Source organism: Camelus dromedarius, chromosome 5, assembly GCF_036321535.1.
Source record: "Camelus dromedarius isolate mCamDro1 chromosome 5, mCamDro1.pat, whole genome shotgun sequence".
Classification (NCBI taxonomy): Eukaryota; Metazoa; Chordata; class Mammalia; order Artiodactyla; family Camelidae; genus Camelus; species Camelus dromedarius.
Genome location: NC_087440.1, coordinates 80428045 through 80446705, shown reverse-complemented (window position 1 = coordinate 80446705; position 18661 = coordinate 80428045). Strand labels below are relative to the sequence as shown.

The 18661-nt window shown below is 42.8% G+C and overlaps 1 protein-coding gene across 2 annotated transcripts in view; it reads left to right on the top strand.

The window, feature by feature from the left end:
• KCNK10 (potassium two pore domain channel subfamily K member 10) overlaps positions 1–18661 on the top strand; it is a 131539-nt gene that overhangs the window by 22851 nt on the left and 90027 nt on the right. The window lies entirely within an intron of this gene.

The window sequence follows — 18661 nt, the reverse complement described above, 5'->3', positions numbered from 1 at the left end:
GAATGACTGAACGCCCAAGCACTCGGACTTGAGGGCCTTCTCGTCTCCGTCCCTGGTTCTCCCCAGGTGATGTCAGCAGCCCTTAGTGCCCCCCAAGGGAGCACCGCCAGATTTGCACATCCACCTGCTTCCTGATGTTCCCACTCACATGCCTTCAACTCCGAAGACTGGAACAGGACTATGGGCTTCCCACCCCAAGCCTGTACCTCCGTGATATGTCCTCATCCTGATAAATGTCACGGCCATCTGTACAGTTGCTTGAACAGAAATCTAGGCATGATGAATGAGTTCTTTCTTTCCCGCCTCTCATTTTGCACTCCATTTATCAGCAAGTCAGGTCAACGGGGACCTCTAAAATATATCCAGGATCTGTTTGTCTCTGTCTCTTTCTGCTCCCACCTCGCTGCTTCGAAGCACCTGCAGTGGGATGGCTGACGCAGGCTTTTCATTGGTTTCTCTACGTCCACTCCTGCTCTCTAGAATCCATTCCCCACAGAGCAGCCAACGTGATCTCTTAAAAATGTCAATCAGATCTTCTCATGCCCACAGCTTAAAATTCTTGAATAGTGTCTCTTTCTACTTGGCCTTAAGTCCGAGCTTCTGAAGCTGGCCTGTAAAGCCCCGTGTGGTGGTTGTTGCTGACTTCCGCTCCAAAGCTCATCTGAAGCCTAGTTCTCTGTGGACTTACTTCTGTTCCTTGAATAAACCAAGTGCCTCCTTATCAGAGGGCTTCTGTAGGACCCATTTTCTCCTCCTGAATTCTCTCCCACTGGATCTTCATGGGACTGGCTCCTCTTCTGAAATCAGCCCACAGGCCACCTCCTCTCCTCAGAGGTGCTTTTCTAACTTGGGCAGGTTGCCCTGTGTCACAGCACACTTATCATTCTCTGCATTATGCCTCTCGCTCACTGAAAGTTTTCCTTTCCATTTATTAATTTAATAAGTGAAAACTAAACATTAATAAACTAAAAACACTAAAATGATATCTCCATAAAATCAAGGGAGAAAGAATGTTAAGAAGGGAAACTTAACGAACGGTGTTAAATGCTCTACAAAGACTGAAGATATTAGGTGGTGATGATGATGATAATGCTAATGACAGTAACAGCTAACATTTATTGTTACTACTGTTACCTGGCAGAGTGCCAGGCATTTTGCATGTATTATTTTATTTAATCCTGACAATGTTTCTATTTCAGGCAAAGCTATCACTCCCATTTTACAGAGGTGAGCATGGAGGCTAAGGAGGTCAGTCACAGTGCTTGGCACACAGTAGTTTTTAATTAATATTTGCTGTGTGAGTAAGTGAATTTATCCAAGGTCCTTGAGCTCCAAATGGTCAAGGTGACAGTCTAACCTAGATCTGAGTGAAAGAGTCCCCGTTTATAATCACTGGACTGTATTTCCTCAGACCCTGACTGAAATACTGAAATACCCCTTAACAGATTGAGAAAGAGAGGTATAATACAGGATAGATGATTTCTTATTTATTTTAAAAACATGATAAGTAAAATTAATTTTCAGGTCAAAAGCCTTCTGAATTTTGAACTCCATCCAATTCTTTTTTATAATGTTTTAAAAAAATTATTTTTTTTAACATTTGCTGAGCCCTGCTCTATTTTATTTTATTTTATTTTTTAGACAAGGGAGGAAATTAGGTTTGTTTATTTAATTATTATTTCATCCAATTCTTTTGAAGCAATAATTGAGTTTTGAAAAAATGTTAGCGATAAACCTAGATTGAGTGATTTCTGTATTTTTATTGAAGTGTAGTTGACGTACAATATTATGTATGTTATAGGTGTATCCTATAGTGATTCACAATTTTTGAAAGTTATACTCCATTTATAGTTACTATAAAACATTGACTCTATTCCCTGTGTTGTACACTATGTCCTTATAGCTTATTTTATACATAATAGTTTGTACCTCTTAATCCCCTACTCCTGTCTTGCCCCTACCGTCTTCCTTCTCCCCACTGGTAACCACTGGTTTGTTCTCTATTACCTGTGAGTCTGCTTCTTTTTTTAAATTATATTCACTAATTTGTTGAAGTTTTCAGACTCCATATACAAGTGATATCATACAGTATTTGTTTTTCTCTGTCTGATTTATTTCACGTAGCATAATAACCTCCAAGTCCATCTGTATTGCTGCAAATGGCAAAATATCTCTTTTTATGGCTGAGTAGTATTCCATTGTGTATATATGTATACGACATCTTCTTTATCTATTCATCCATTGATGGACACTTAGGTTGTTTCTATATCTTGGCAAACAAATAATGCTGCTATGAACATTGGGGTGCATGTATCTTTTTGAATTAGTGTTTTTATTTTTTTGGATATATACCCAGAAGTGGAATTACTGGGTAATATGGTAGTTCTATTTTTAGTTTTTTTGAGAAACCTCCATACATTCCTACCAACAGTGTATGAGGGTTCCCTTTGCTCCACAGAGTGATTTACTTATTAAAACACCCTGAAGATTTATTCTAATGATAAATTTATTGTGCAGGGAACTTTTAAAATTCAGACTTTGGGATGAGAGCAGTAAGAACCCCACTTGGATGATGCTATAGGTAAGAACATTCTAAACCAAGTTCATGCTTGACAAGGTAGTAGAGCACCAAGTGTTACACACTTTCTGGATGTGTTGGTTTTTGTTTTATTCTATTATGATACCTGTACTGAGTACTTGTGGTTTGCTGAGCACTGTTGTAGACTAACTGAAATTTCACACAACATTAAGGACATAGTCTTGGCCATGGCTGAGTTCACAGTCTAATCGGGGTGATGAAACATACATGTGGATGAATGCAGAGTCACAGGTGAAAACCGTTACTGTAATGGGAGAAGAATGTGCGGTACAAGATGGATTGGAATAAGAAATGGAAGAAGCAGATGATTTTGAACTTCCATTATTTAGGGAGAAGGGATGCACGTGGATTGGTGGAGAGGAAAGAGGAGGGAGAATGTTCTAAGCACAGGCAAAATGGTGCATATTTGCAACATTTGCCCAAGGGGCAGAGTGGGTGGAGTCTCCCTGCAGAGGGATCAGAGGGGGATTTGGAAGAGAGGGTTAGAGAAATGAGAACTGTCAACAGAGGAGGTGGGATGTGGCTGGTCATGGGGAGCTACTTGGGGTTCCTGAGACCTGATGTGACATGAAGGAATATTTGTAAGGGATTAATCTTGCAGTGGGTGTGGAACATTTGGGAACAAACCAGATTCAAACTGGAAATACGAGTTTGGGCTAGATTTCTTAACTTTAGCCTTTCTTTGCCACCTTTACTTTTTAATTCTTCCCCCACATTTAAATATCTGTACCACTATTTACTTAATATTTTTATATAAGTAGATTTTACTTTTAAAACTTAAATAAATTTAGCTTTGCCTTAAGCAGTAGTATCTACCACTGTTTAGTTAATATTTTTCTTTCTTTTTTTAACTGGTGGGTGGAAGATAATTAGGATTGATTGATTGATTGATTTAAATGGAGTACTGGGGAGTGAACCCAGGACCTCGTGCATGCTAAGCAGACACTCTGCCATTGAGCTATACCCTCTCCCCTTAATTTTTTTCTTAAAATTGACAACTCCATTTAAAAATTAAATACCTTTAGCCTTACCCCAAGCAGTATTACCTATGAAATCATAGATATTCTGTGCTAGTTGTATTTTTACTAGTGCACATTAAAGTAAACCCATAGTCATTAAAAGGGTTTCTTCTGTGTGTCACTAAAAGTCATCTTGTGCACCACCAATGGTTCGTGTGCTGTGCTTTTGGGAACACTCAGGGTGTTACAGCCTCCAGTGGTGACATGATGGGATTGAATAAATGGAGTTTAGCCTACATTTATTAAATACTTACTGTGTACAAACTGCTGGCTGGAGGAGATGAAAATATAAATTACCTGCAGTCTCTGCTCTTATGGATTTGGAGGGAAGTGGGGAGACAATGGCATACCGATAAGAAGGTGAGGTGTAGGCTTGATGAACCCAATCTCTGCGTGGAAAAGCTTTTAATTAAGCTGATATCTGATATCAGCTCTGTCGACTGGGCAATACCAGGGAACCAGGACTGGGTAAGCGCTCCTCAAATCCATTTCACTCCAGCAAGTATTTTCCAGACTACATGATGCTTTTGCAAATATGGAAGTGAGAACAGTGTTTTAGGGAGGGATAGACCAGCAACCAAAGGATGAAGTGGGAGGCAGAGTGGAGTGAGGACCATAAGAAAGATACAATGAGAGTCAGGGCTTATGAGAGGAAGAGTTTAGCACAGCTTTGCAGAACAGGAGAAACTTTTTAGAAGGCATGGCATTTCAGATGGACTTTGGAGGATCAGATGATGTAAAAGGCAGTGATGGAGGGGGTCTGGGAGAAGGAGGGGCCTCAACAAGGCACCAGAGAGGAAAACTGAGACATTGGTTTGGGAGAAGGGCAAGTCTCCAGCTGTTTTGTGGGAACATAGAGAGATGATGGTGGAAGAGCAGGTTAGGGCCCCTTAGATGCTGGGCTGAGCATGATTCGTCTCTGTGGGTGATCAGGAGCCTATGACATGTGGCTATGACACATGACAAGTTGCACCTTATGAAAAAAGTAAATCTGAACTGGAGGGAGGAGTAACGGCAAGGCGGAGACTATTAGGAGGAAACTACAGTAATCTGGGTGAGAAATGATGAGGTCCTGAATGGTCACCGTGACAGGGGTCTGGACTAGAGGGATTAGTGGGGAATTAAAAGGTCTAAGTAGAGGGTCAGTACAGAGGTCCGGGGATCGACTGACCATTGGTATTGCAGAGTCAATCATTTCTCTTAAATTACAAGGTGAGTGGTATCATCCACAAAGTATGGGATATTGGGGAGCGTTGATTGTATGTAGGGGAAAGAAGGAATGATTGCACGTCTAGTACGAATGGGTGAGGGGACGGCTGCGTCCTCCAGATAACACTTTGCTGTGAAAGAACAGAAGCAATCCAGGCTCTGTTCATTCCTTTCATTTCGTCTTTAAATATACAGAAGAATAAATAGCTGTATAATTTCGGAGTGGATTCTAGAGGCATTTAGGTCAACACTGATATTATTGCTCTTGGCTTGTACATGGGTAACGCAATCTGGGAAGCCTGCCCACCATCTTCTGTGATAAGTTGCTTGAGTGACTTGTATTTATCTATACAGTAATTTCCCCTGCAATCTCCCTATATTTAGGGAAATTTACATGACAGGATTCTTCTCTTCCAGTTCCTTGTTTTCCACCTGAAAAGGACCTGATGTCCAGTGGCAGTGGTTGCCATTCTGCCTCTACACAGAGAGGAATTTAATGTGAATATGCATAAGCAAGCAGTAGATCAAGGCTTCACAAGAGCAGGGTCTGGAATTTGATATTCCACTGCAGAGCAAGAGAAGGGTAGATCCCTGATGCTGGTGGCACCTGCCACCAGAAAATTTCCCAGAGAACCTTCTAAGTTTATGAATCTCCAAAAGCCATCTACTTTCATTGAATCTCTGCTTTTATTGTTCCTGTTCTTTTATCTGTTTCATATAATGCCTATCCCTGCAGCATCCGAGATAAAATGCACCAATTTTAATGGCAATGAATAGGACAAAGCAACCTTGTGAGCCTCTCTGGACAGGAAGTGGAGGCTGAATTCTTCTAATGGAAACTGCTTAGGGACCCTGACTTACTTGCCCTCATCCCCATCACCAGGCAGGGACTGGTTGAGTGCCAGGAAGTCTATAGCCAATTTAGTGGTACAAAGGAAAGGAAAGGCGCTATTAAGTGGATCTGTATTCCCAGTTATCAAAGATGCCAACACTGTCTCCTGACTAATAGGAACCCAAAGTGTGCCCTGAGGATGGTGCCAGATGTTTCTGAATAGGCTGTATGTTTTATGGTCCCAGATACTGCACACTTAAAAATAGTGTCTACCTTAAAATTAGCTATTAACTAGACACTAAACTTTTGGAATCTATTACTGGATCTAGGTCTCCATTTCACTGAAGGGGCAACAAACTGTTCAGAGTGAAGTTTGTTTATTTTTTTCAATGAATGTAAGTGGAAGGTTTGGTGAAATGATGTATTTAATTTTTAGCACGATTTTCCTATTGCATCAAATTTTCTTTCTAAATGATAGAACCTCATTATAATGAAGCTTTAGGAAATGCATTCACTTATGCATATATTTATTCATTTAACAAATATTTATTTACTGCCTGCCACGCTCTGTGCAGGACTCTTGAAAATAAGGACAAGACCCATGTTTTGTACTTTTTAATGTTTCTCCAAGAGAAATGCTCTGTCGTATTACATTAATTCTAAGATGCATTATTTTCATTGTATAACATATCTGAAATCAGAATGTGTCTTAACTACGAAAGGTATGTATTCGTTTACTGGTGATATTAATTTTTCAGAAGTGCACGAAATAATGATGCATTTTGTAATTGATGGCATATTAGATGTGATAGGAGATATTTACACAATACTATTGTTGATACTGTGCTTTGACCAATATTATGGCCCCATTTGGAGTTCACTACTAATGCTAAGCCTTAGTTTTCAGCATTGACGTTGGTTCCTGGGTGCCAGAACTCAGATGCCCAGATGTCCAAGAGGGAGGAGTCAGAAGGTTTATGGAGAGCTAGGGGTTCAAACTGCAGAGGCAGTAACAGCAGGATGGAGAGAAATTCTCCAGTGCCTCGTCTCTCTGCATCTTCTCCCCTCTTCTGGTCTGCTGCCTGAATCCAGTGCCGCATGACTCTGCCAGACAGAACACGGTAGGAGGAACGGCACTTAGAGCTCTAATGTGGGAGATGGGAACTTGCACCGGGAGAGGCTGGGGTCAGTGTGTGTACCTGATGGTAGTCAAGTGAACAAGGGAGTTACAAGTGTAACAGCAACATCCATTTACCGAGTGTCCTGTTATTGCCCATTTCAAAGGCACTGTTTTTCAGTTTTACTGAGATATAATTGACAAATAAAATTGTAATATATTTAAAGTGTACAAAGTGATGGTTTGATGCACATATACATTGGGAAGGGATTCCCACCATTGAGTTAATGAAGACATCCTTTAGCTCACATACTTACCTTTTTTTTATGTGAGAACATTAAAGTACTACTTTCTTAGTAAATTTCTTTTTTTAAAAAAATGAAGTACAATCAATTACAATGCATCAATTCTTGGTGTACAGCACAATGTCACAGTCATGCATATACATACATATATTCGTTTTCATATTTCTTAGCAAATTTCAATTACATAATACAGTATTATCAAATATTATCACCATGTTGTAGATTAGATCAAACCTTATTTATCTTATATTCTTATGCTCTTTTGATAGCCTCTTAGTATTTCCCCCACCTGCTGGCAACGTCCATTCTATGCTGTTGGGAGGTTGTTTTTTTTTTTAATTCCCTCTATAAGTGATACCATGCAGTACCTTTCCCTGTCTGACTTATTTCACTTAGCTTAATGTCCTCTAGGTTCATATATGTTGTTGCAAATGGCAGGATATTTCTCTTTTTAAAGGCTGAATAGTGCATCTGTATATCACATTTTCATTTATCCATTTATCCATTGACAGGCACTTGTTTCTGTACCTTGGCTACGGTGAACAAGGCTGCAGTGAACATAGGAATACAGATACCTCTTCAGGAGGGTGATTCCATTTCCTTTGGATTGTATACCAAAAGTGGGATTGCTGGCTCATATGATAGTTCTAGTTTTAATTTTTCATGGAACTTCCATGCTGGTTTCCATAGTGGCTGCACCAATTTACATTCCCGCCAACAGTGCAGAAGGGTTCCCCTTTCTCCATATCCTTGGCAGTATTTGTTATCTCTTGTCTTCTTGATGATAGACATCCTAACAGCGTGAGGTGATATTGCATTGTGACTTTGAATCAAATACACTATTTAAAAAATAACAGTCCTGTAAGATAGGTGTTCATCGTGCATCATTGTTATGCTTGTTTCCTGTGTGAACCTGAGGCTTAGGGAGGGCGAGTCACATGCCCAGCATCATACAGTTAGTAAGTGGTAGAACCGAGAGTCAGGCTTTGATCTGTGGAGCATTCAAGTCTACTCCACTTTATCATGCTGTGTGGCATCCAAAGTCTCAGAAGATCCAGTGAATTTATGTCCCAGAGGCTGACCAGGGTCAGAGCAGCACATGGACAGTGACATTTAGTAGCGTCAGAATTCAAAATTAGGGCCACTGAGCAGAATTCTACCAATGTCTCGAGTAACTTCCCTGTGTGCACCCTGTAGCCCAGGTGCACGGACTGGACCAGACTGGGAGGGGACAGAAGCCCAGCAGGCCCAGAGAAGTACCTGGTAGCTTGATGAGTTCAGCGCTGAGGTTCAAGAATTTGTTACTTTACTCTAAACAAACTCGCAAAGAACAAAAGTGCTATTGTAGCTAAGATTCCAGAACTCAGTGATGGGTATTTTAATAAAGCCTGTGATCCCAAGAGAGGCTTGCTTGGGATGAGCTCACAGTCCATAGCTGGGGGCTGATTAACAATTTTAATTATGTTTCTAATATTTGTGGCGCAGTCTTGCTATCATTGGGTTCTTTTTAGATTTTGATCTCATGTTGATCTCAAGGATATTTAAAATGTTTTGGTTCATTATTTAAAATCATTATGTTATTTTGCTGAGAGCTATTGAATAGTCAAGAAGAATTTTACGTATTATAAGAAGGAGTCTGATCTTTCAGATGCCAAGAGTAACTATTCAAATCTGGGAACTGGGAAGAATTCTAAGTTGTTCTCTAAGCCTGTTTCTGATATATTCTCACAAGTGTGACAGAACAAAATAGATAGTTATTAATATAGAGGAACTATCTCCACTGAGTGGTCAGAACAATCAACTTTCTAATATTGCAGGTAACACAGCCAATGTCACTGTTGTCACCACCGTCTTTGTCATCTGTAAGCATTTATTAAATGCCTAACTACTCTTTGCCTTGTGCAAGGTGTCCCACCAAGAGGCTTGCCTCTTGTCTTTTAGAGTTTCCAATATAAGAGCAAACACATATAAAAATACATCAAATAGAATTAGTATATTCTGAATTTGAATATTAATGAATGCAGAAGGAGAAATTTATAACTGTACAGGGTCATAGGTGACTGTATTTAAATGTTTTCCAAGGGGAGAAGGCAGCTTTATTAATACACTAAGAGGGGAAAGTTGGGACAGTATCCTTGAAGTTGTTTTATTAAGTTCAGGTGGAGAAAGAAAAGGCCAGTCATTTTTCAGGGAAGCATTTGATGCGAGTGGCAATGCTGTTGCTGGAATTGGTACTCCGAAGACCAGTCAGAATCTCTGGTGGGCTTTGCCCATCTGGCGGGTAGGAGGTCATATGTTTGTTAAGACTGAGACCTGAGTTTCATAGATATTAACACAGCCGCTGGGAAAACCAGTGTATCAGTTAGATAATTTGTACTACAGACAACAGAGAAGGTGGCGCAAATGGGATCCAGCCCAAAAGGGGATTACTGAGGCTTACAACTGAATAGCCCGGGCAGAACTCAGTCTAGGGCTCAGGACTGAATGCATCCATGACTGAGTATTTCTTCCTTTCTTTTTTGTTTGTTGTTTGTTTTTTTGGAGGAAGGGAAGGTAATTGGTTTGTTTGTTTATATATTTATTTATTAAAAGCATTTTTTTAATGGAGGTCCTGAGGCTTGAACCCAGGATCCCGTGCATGCTAAGCATGCACTTTACCACTGAGCTGTACCCTCTTCCTCCTTCATTTCTTGACTTGTCTTCTTTGCATTGCTCTGTTCTTGGGCAAGTTCATTCCTGGTGGTTCTAAGATGGCTGCCACTGGCTCCCGGGCTTTATCTTTCCAGATTCATATCCTTCAGGAAACAGAAAGCTAAATTCTCTAAGGCTCAATCAAAAGGCTTGCCATTGAATTTTCTTGGTCCTGATTGGCCTGTGTAGGGTCAGATAGTTATCTTTTAACCAATCATGGTGGGGGGGGCGGTCAGGGACCAAATGTGCTGATTGGCTTAGCTTAGGTCATGTGCTTCAATCTCGGTGGCTCAGAGTGAAGCTCAGCAAAGCCCACCACAAGGGCTGAGAGTTGGGCTGGAGTGGCTGCCTTAAAAAAGAAAAAAATCAGGATGCTTTTGCCAGGACATGGGTGGTCATGGATGCTGAGAGAAGGGAAGAGGTGGGGAGGAAGTCCAGGCAAGGAATCACGGTAGCTTGAGATGGAGAGAGATAGAACAGATTTGAGTTATACTTTGGAGAGGAAATCCGTAGAATTTGCTGATGGAGTATGTGTTGAATGTGGTAAGAAACAGACAACTTAAACATGACTCCCAGGTTTGTGGACAGAGCGACCTGGGAGATCAGTGGTACCATTTTCTTGAACTAGGAAGACTTGGGGGCTTTTCTTTTATTTTGTTGTTATTAATTTTTAATCAACTGTGCTATTTTGGCTCTGTGGGATTTGAAAAGCCTGTCTGATATTTGAGTGGAAATTTCAACTAGGCAGTTGGAGATAGGAATCTGGAATTTAGACGGTAGGGCTGGAAATGGAAATTAATGGACATATGAATCTGTAAAAGGAAAGGAATGGCTACAGGAGTTTTAACTGTGTTTTTTAAGTTGTGTAATTTTTTTATTAAGTGGGCTGGACTTGTCGGGAGGACAAAGAAGAAATGGCTTTATTCATCTGTCCTGTTAGGCCAGTCCTGGATGATATCCTAGAAATATGCCACAGATTTTCCAGGCACTTTTAAAATAAAATAGAATAAAAATAGAAATAAGAATAATTATTTTCAGGTCTTCAAAAGTTCAGTTTAATATAAACCCAAACATCAATCTCTCGTTCAATTCAAAGCCCTCTTTTTCTTACAGGTCAGGCCCGACTTGAGATGCCACAAACCGGCTGTAGAAAAGAATGGCCCTGTTTGTTCTCTTTCTCTCCTTGTCCAGACTCCTTCCCACCATGGCCTCCCCGCCATTCCCACCCCCTGAGTACATTCTGGATTTTTTTTCCCTCAGGTGGATAGACTTCTTGGGGAAGGCTTTCATGAAGGCCCTAAGCTAGCCACCCTCCCACCCCATCCCACTTGGCCCCTGAGAAGCCATGTGCATCTGTGTGCTCCAAACTTGGGAGGAACAAGCCATTCCACTGCCGCCCTCTCCCCTCAACCAGCCGTTATAGACCTGACTTTGGGAACTCGGGTCTGATTTTCTCAGGGCTATCTCATCGCACACCCCCAGGGGTGCCATCATGTGTATTCGGGGGTTGTGCAATTCATATAACAGCACCGGATTCTCACAAATGTCTTATACTCTTACTGGAACAGTGCCAGGCAGACTTATGATGTTTGCAGCTCATCAGGCACCCAGCTGGGGGCCAAGATGCCAGGATCCTCCTCTGCCAACCACCTGGATCTCTCTGAGCAGTTCCTTTGCTGCCCCTTTGCCCCAGTGCTCCCCAACACTGTGTTTTTATTTCTAAGAAATGCCTTTTCTTCAAAGAACTCTTTTAAATGGGTTGCAGGTGGCACGTGGTTTCTAAACTAGCTTGACTTCATCTTAACAATTTCTGCATAGAGAAATGCTTGGGGCCTTGGTATAAACCCTGAGTCAACAGGAAAGGCCTCACCTAACATTACTTTGTGGCAGAGAAACCTTTTATTCAAATAAAGCCTTGCAGGGACGTCCAGTACATAGCGCAGACAGATGTGGTGCACGTGGGGAGCCGCAGGGAAGAGGGTGGGGCACTCAAGGCTGGCTCCTGTGTGCAGTGAAAACCATTGTGCCTGGAGAGCCAGGCTTGGTGTCCACCACACAGGGTTTCCTACTCGTCACGGTTCCGCAGTGTTTGACCCGCTCATGACTTTTCGGTGAAAACAACCACATGTGCCCATTGTGTGGGAATCATCCTGGTGCTGCCCCTGAAAGTAGCAACTGCATGACCTGCAGCACTGATTTTGTGTTTTTCTTGTGCGCGGGCAGCTTAGGGCTTCGTGCCCTGTAGGCGAGTCAGCACTTGGGTTCGGTGAAGGCATTCTGTGTGGGGGCTTTGCCCTTTGCTCGTAGCAGAGTGGCTCCTCCATCCCGGACTGGTGCGAGGCTTGATGAGCGCTTCCAAGAGGCACACACAGCCCCTGGCCCAGAGCAAGCAGCCAGTACACGTCACCAGTACACGTCACCGAAGGCACTCGTTCCTGCTGTAACAAATGACCACAAGCTGGATGGTTTGAAACTACATACATTTATTACCATATCATTCTGCATGTCAGACTTCCAAGACGGCATATATGGGGCTGAAATCAAGTTGCCAGCAGGCCTGTGCTCCTTCTGGAGGCTCTAGGGGAGAATCCTTTGCTCGCCTTTCCCAGCCTCCCGAGGCTGCCCACATTCCTTGGCTCGTGGCTGCATCACTCTGACCTTTGCTTTTATTCTCACATAGTCTCTGTGCCTCTCCTCCATCCCCCTCTTATAACGACCTTGTGGTCACACTGGGCGCATGCAGATAAGCAGGATAATCTCCTCATATCACTATCCTTAACTTAATCACACCTGCCAAATCTCCTTGTCACGTTAAGGTAAATATTCACAGGTTCCAGGACATCTTTAGGGGGTTATTTTCTGCCTCCCCCATAGATTATTTAAACATTTATCTTCTAAGTATCTACAGTCTGCCAGATGCCCTGCTTAGCGCTGGGCATAAAATATGAGTAAGATACAACGTTTATACCAGGATAGATAGATGGTGGTGATGGTGACATTAGTGATGATCATACTAGTTGACATTTATTGAGTATTTACTGTATGCTAGGTATTATGCTAGGCACTTTAAGTGAATTATCTTGCTGAAGTCTCATCTTAGCATTAAAGGAACTATTCCCATTTTAAGGATAAGAAGGTGTAGAGAGTTTAAGTACTTTTTCTAAAAGCCACTAACAGCGAATAGCGATTAGCAAATTGTCCAAGAGCTAATAACATAAGCCCTGTTCTGTCTGATTCTAAGCACGTACAATTAATTACTGCACTACGTGCACCCCTGGAAGGATGGATGGGTGTACCTCGGGCTCTCTTCTTAGCAGCGCATGTAAATCAAGGTTGACCAGCTGCACGAGAGCGGATCGCACAAGTGGCTGTGGTTCGTGGCCAGCAGGCCAAGCTCCCAGGGGAGGCCAGTGCTGTATCTCTCCCATCCCCACTGTGATCGAAAGCTGAAAGTTCATGGCCCTGACCTTTGGGCAAATCTTGCCTTGTCTTCAGAAGACTCTAATAGCCCGTGTTAATCACTGAACTGGTCCCTCCCCAAGGTCATTTAACATCGCGCTCATGGGGTCCTGCTTCCACCCGAGGAAGTGTCTGAATAGAAAAAGAAGAGCCCAGTGAAATTCCTCTTTCGTGATTAGTAGGAACCGCCTGGTGATTTCAAAGGGCGAAAAGAAGGATCTGGAGGGAAATACTTCAATACGAAAGGCCATTCTATTCTTGATCTTTGCCAGAGCTTCCTTCAGTGGAAATAGAAATTCTACATGAAGGGCACAGGGGAAGTCTGGCCTCTAGATTGAGTGGGGCCAGAACACCAGCCCAGCTGCTGGCTTGACCGGTGTCAGCTCACTCGGGGAATGTGAGACGCTGGCCAGGCAGGGAGACAAAAGAGAAGGTTAGGAGGGCCGAGGGCCATACCCAGAGTCTGGGATGAGCGGATGAAGTGAAAGCAGAAAGTGTTGCCGCCTCCCCTGCTCTGACCGGGGCGGCGCCACATGTGAGCGGCGCTGGATTCCTTCCAGCAGGTGGGCAGGCTCCGCGGGGTGGGATTTGGATTTCCGCTTTCTTGTTTCCCTCCTGAGACACCTTCTCTTTCTCTACCCCTTTGGCTACACCCTGGAGCTTAGGGGGTGTTACATTCTAGACACGTTCCCAGATTGGCTAATAGGAAAAAAAATGCTTGTTAAATTATGGCAGATAGTGAGGGCATCCATATATTCTGGCTTTTTAAGACAGTTTCGATTTCGAGTAATTATTTTTCAATAATGATAATTAAATGCACACTCCGTGGGACTCAAGTTTTGGATATTTGTAAGACATTATGTGTATGAAATCACAAATCAGAAAAACTCAGTGGCATATTGTGGCTGTCTTTCCTTCTTCTCTCGCTCTGTCTCTTCCACTTTCTCTCCGTGTCTTCGCACACCCTGTCTTTCCTTCTTTCGCTTTGCACTAGGGGATAGACATTGGATTCAGAGCTTGGGATACAAAGATGAACAATGACTATTTCCTGACTGCGAGGGGTTTGTAGTCCAGTAAAGGGATTTGTTCATTTTCTCCAACAGATATTTCTGAACACCTGTGGTGTAGCGGGCACTAACCTAGGTGCTGGGATCCCACTGGACCTGGTCTAGCACTCTGGGTGGGAAGTTCACACTGCAATGGGGGAGGCACAGAATAACCAAGCAAATAGGTACAGAATACAATTCCAGCTTCAGGATACAACTTCAGCTATGAAGAAGAGAGGGTCAGGCAGTGGGCTAGAGAGGGACTGGTCCAGAGAGGGGAGAGCGGCCTGTCTGCAATGGCGGTGGGGGCAGGGTAGGTGAGATGGGAAGCCTTCCCTGAGGAGGTAGCATGGAGCAGGGCCCGGAGCATTGAGAAGGAGCTACCCTGCAAGGATCGGGGCAAGCATGTTTCAGCCTGAGGGCCCGGCAACTGGGAAGTCAGTCCCAGAGGTGAGAGATAAGTTGGAAAGAACTGGAAGACCAGCGAGGCTGGAGGATGTTGATACAGGAGAGGAGGCTGGAGAGAGAGGCAGGGAGGGAGGCGGGTGCTCTTTGAAGTCTAATGCGGATCCTCCAGAGGGTTCTAAGCAAAGGCTTGGCGGGGTTGAATTTGCATTTTAGAAAGGATTCTCCCTGGCTGCTGCGCGGTGAGTGGGCGGGAGCAGGGTCAGCAGTGGAAGAGGCTGGCTGGTTAGGGTGCTGTTGTGCAGCCTGGTTTGAGTGGTGGGGTCGGGGTGGGGAGAAGTGGTGGAAATCAGGATACAGTTGGAAGGAAGAATTGGCTGGATTCAATAGACAGTCAAATCCACAAGTTCTGGGTAAAGGTCAGGGCCGGGGATGAAGATGTCAAAATCATCAGTCAGATAAACAAGGAGTGAGACAAAATGTGAGAGGTTTCCATTTGACTTAAGAGGGGTATCATCTTTGCTTTAGAAAGCGTGGTGACCTAGATTATGTCATTGCTGAGGAAGGAAGGAGGCAGTGTTCACTGAGTGTTGACTCCGTGCCAGACATGGTGCTGGCTGCTTCCCATGTATTATTTGTCACAGGGCATCAGGCTTGAGAAGCACCCCTAAGTGCTCTGCATAAAATTACCCACTCTGGAACCAGATTGCTAGATTCAAATCCCGGCCCTGCCTCTTACTGTGCTTTGTTTGCTCATTTGTAAAATGGGGTCATACTAGTACTTACTTCATAGAGTTATTTTGATATTTAAATGGGTTAATATGTGTGATGTATCTGGAGTAGTGCTTGGTGCATAATACCCACTCAGTGAATTTTATTGTTACTGATTACAGTTTTAATGTTACTATTTGCTCTGTACGGTACACGTCAACAGAGGAAGAATAAGGTGTGTTTTGTATAATAAGAATATTGTTTTAGAATCTTGTTTCAACTTGCTTATTAGTCATTGTATGGGATGCTTGGATTATGTTCGTGGCTTTTGCCATGGTTCACTTTTATGGGGAATTCTTCTGCTACAATACAGATTACAGCCAGTTTCTGTTACTGTTTCTGCATAGCAAACCACCCTAACTTACTGGCACAAAACAAGCATTTTATTGTGTTCATAGACTCTGTGGTTTGGGAAATCAGGCAGGACTTAGTGGGGATGGCTTGTCCTTGATGTCTGGGGCCTCACCTGGGAAGACTCGAAGGCTGTGAGTGTTGACGGCCAGGGGTTGGTGGCGGGGGCTGGAATCAACCGGAGGCATCTTCCTCATGTGAGTGGCAGCTGATGCTGACTCTCAGCTGGGATTTCAGCTTGGCTGTTAGCTGGAATGCCTACAGAGGACCACTCCATGTGGTCTCTCCACTTGGCCTAGTTTGGGCTTCCTCACAGCATGGCAACTGGGTTCCAAGAGTGAGTGTCCCATGAGAAGCAGGAGGAAGTGGTGCGGTCGTTTATGACAGCTTTGGAGGTCACAGTGTCACTTCTGCCTTAGTCACAAGCCTGTCCAGATTCCAGGAGAGGGAGCAGAGATTCCACCTTCACAAGGAGGGAATAGCCAAGTCACATAGTGAGATGGGCATGCAGGATGGGAAATGTGGCCAGTTTTGAAAAAATACACTCTGCCTTGAGGCTTAACCAAGAGGCCAATTATGAGACAGATTGGCTTAAAGGATCCAATACACTTCTAAATTTTGGACATGCCCTGAAGTCAGAGTCTCTTTTATTTACTAAAGGATTTGACTGCTCTTGACCTAAGTTGTGTGGGAATTCAAAGATTGACTTGTTAGGGCTGGTAAACCCTGCTTCATTTAAGAAACGCTGATGCACTGCTGACTTTGTGTGAGACCCTGTGCTAACCGCTGTGGGGGCAGCTCGAGGCACCACAGGAGGCCAGCTAGCTAAAAGGTGAAGACAAATACCGCTGGCTTTCAATTAACTGGCCCCTGGAGAGGAAGAAGTGATAATCCCTAAAGATAGTCACAATAAAACTAGTCAAAGCAAGACACAAACTGAGTTTAATGCCAATGTATTCAGTTCTCAGTGCATTCAGGGTTCAGGAACACATTTCCTCTTCTGTAGACCTTATCTGTTAATTAATTATTATCACAACCAGCAATTATCAAATACTTACTATAGCCATTCAATATACTAAGCACCCTATGCATATAATATCATTTAATTTGCTGTGGTTGGTAACCCAATGACTCAGACTACTGTACTATATCCCTTTATAGATAAGGGAGAGAAAGTTTAAGTGACGCAAGCTGGCATTTGTACCCAGGTCTTCTGCTCCCATAGTACATACTGACGGTGACAGGACTGATAGGTGCAAAGCTGGGACTGGAACCCAAGTTCTGGACATTCTCTTTGGTCCCATTTCCCCAGCTTCTTTCCTCCAGATTCGTGATATCCAACAGTATTCCATGAATCTTCCGGGTCCCAAGGAGGCCCGGGGACCCAGTGCAGGGATTGAGGGGGAAGTAAAGCTTGTATGACTGTTGGTCCCTAAAATCCAACTGTGCAGCCTGCTTTGAGATAATTATATAATATTATATTGTATTATATTTTATTACATAGAGCAATATGTAATGATATATTTGCATATTTAACATTCAGTGCATTATGTTTGCAGCATGTAACACACTATACGGTATCCAAGATCACTGTGAAATACATCAGAGGTGTTCAGACCTTCAGAATAAGATTCTTTTTTTAAATGGAATTTTGCATCTATATGAGTATCTATTTACACTTAAAGTTTGAATTTTATTCAATTCAATTGAGTTTCTGCTTAAAGTTCAAACTTTCAGAAGAAAACCTTTCCGTTTACAGGAAAGTTCAGTTTGGTTTGCATCTCATGTCTGTTAGGTTTCTCTGACTGTCTCCTTCCTTCAAATGGAATTTTATAACTGTATCTGTAATTTCCACTTAAAGCTTAAATTCCATACAAGGCAACTGAATTTCCACTTAAAATTCAAACTTTTAGAACAAAATCCTTTGCAGGAAGTTTTGTTCTAAAAGTTTGAACACATCTGATCTAGTCCATACCGCTCTTGGATATTTTTGGTTTAAAGATTTGGTCTGTAAGCGGTGTCCCTGTCATTATTCCAACTTCAGGCTCAAAACTCAGTCACTAGCTGAAGTCTCTTCTGCCGGCAAAATCTGCATTACCATCTGCTGTAGAAAATAACCTTTAAAGTGTCCATGGAAGCACAAGTCCATAAAACTGAAAGTCAGAAAAGGGAGAAAGAGTTCATTTCATTTTTTAAAAGTTCAGTTTGATTAAGATCCTATGACTGTTAGGTTATCTTGACTGATTTAGTGTGTAAATATGTCCCAGAAAGAGTGGTCATATTGTGATCTTTGTTTCCAGTGTACTTTTTCATATTGGGTTTTCCTGATGGAAAGTGATTGAAGAAATAACCTTAAAGTGTGATGATCACTCTCTCCTTCAGCAGATTGCAGAGTCTGGTAGATGCATCCAGCAATCATTTCACTTGCGATGAAAGGAATGTGAAATTTCTGGCACAAGAACATTCCTAGCCGCTGTCCAAATTGTAAGGAAATCTCAAGCTTGACAGCTGAAGCAGACCTTGGGAGGCGGGGCTGCCACATACAGCTGTGCAGGTTGTGTACTGCACCTAGTAGGCACTCATCAAATGCTGGGGGCTTGAGAGAAAACTGCATGATGTGCTGTTTGGGAAATGATATTTGAATGGAAAGAATCTACTCCTGTACTTGTGGTACTACTTAGAGAATGCTGTGGAATGGTCTTCACGTGGAAATTCTCAATGAACTTGGCTGTGCATGAGGAACCGAGTACTTCACAACAAGTCATTTTTAGCCCTGTGGCTGTGGAGCATGTGGCTTTGCTGAGGTCAGTCCCTCGCAGTTAGAGCAGCTGAAATGCATCTGGCTTCTGAGGGGCCA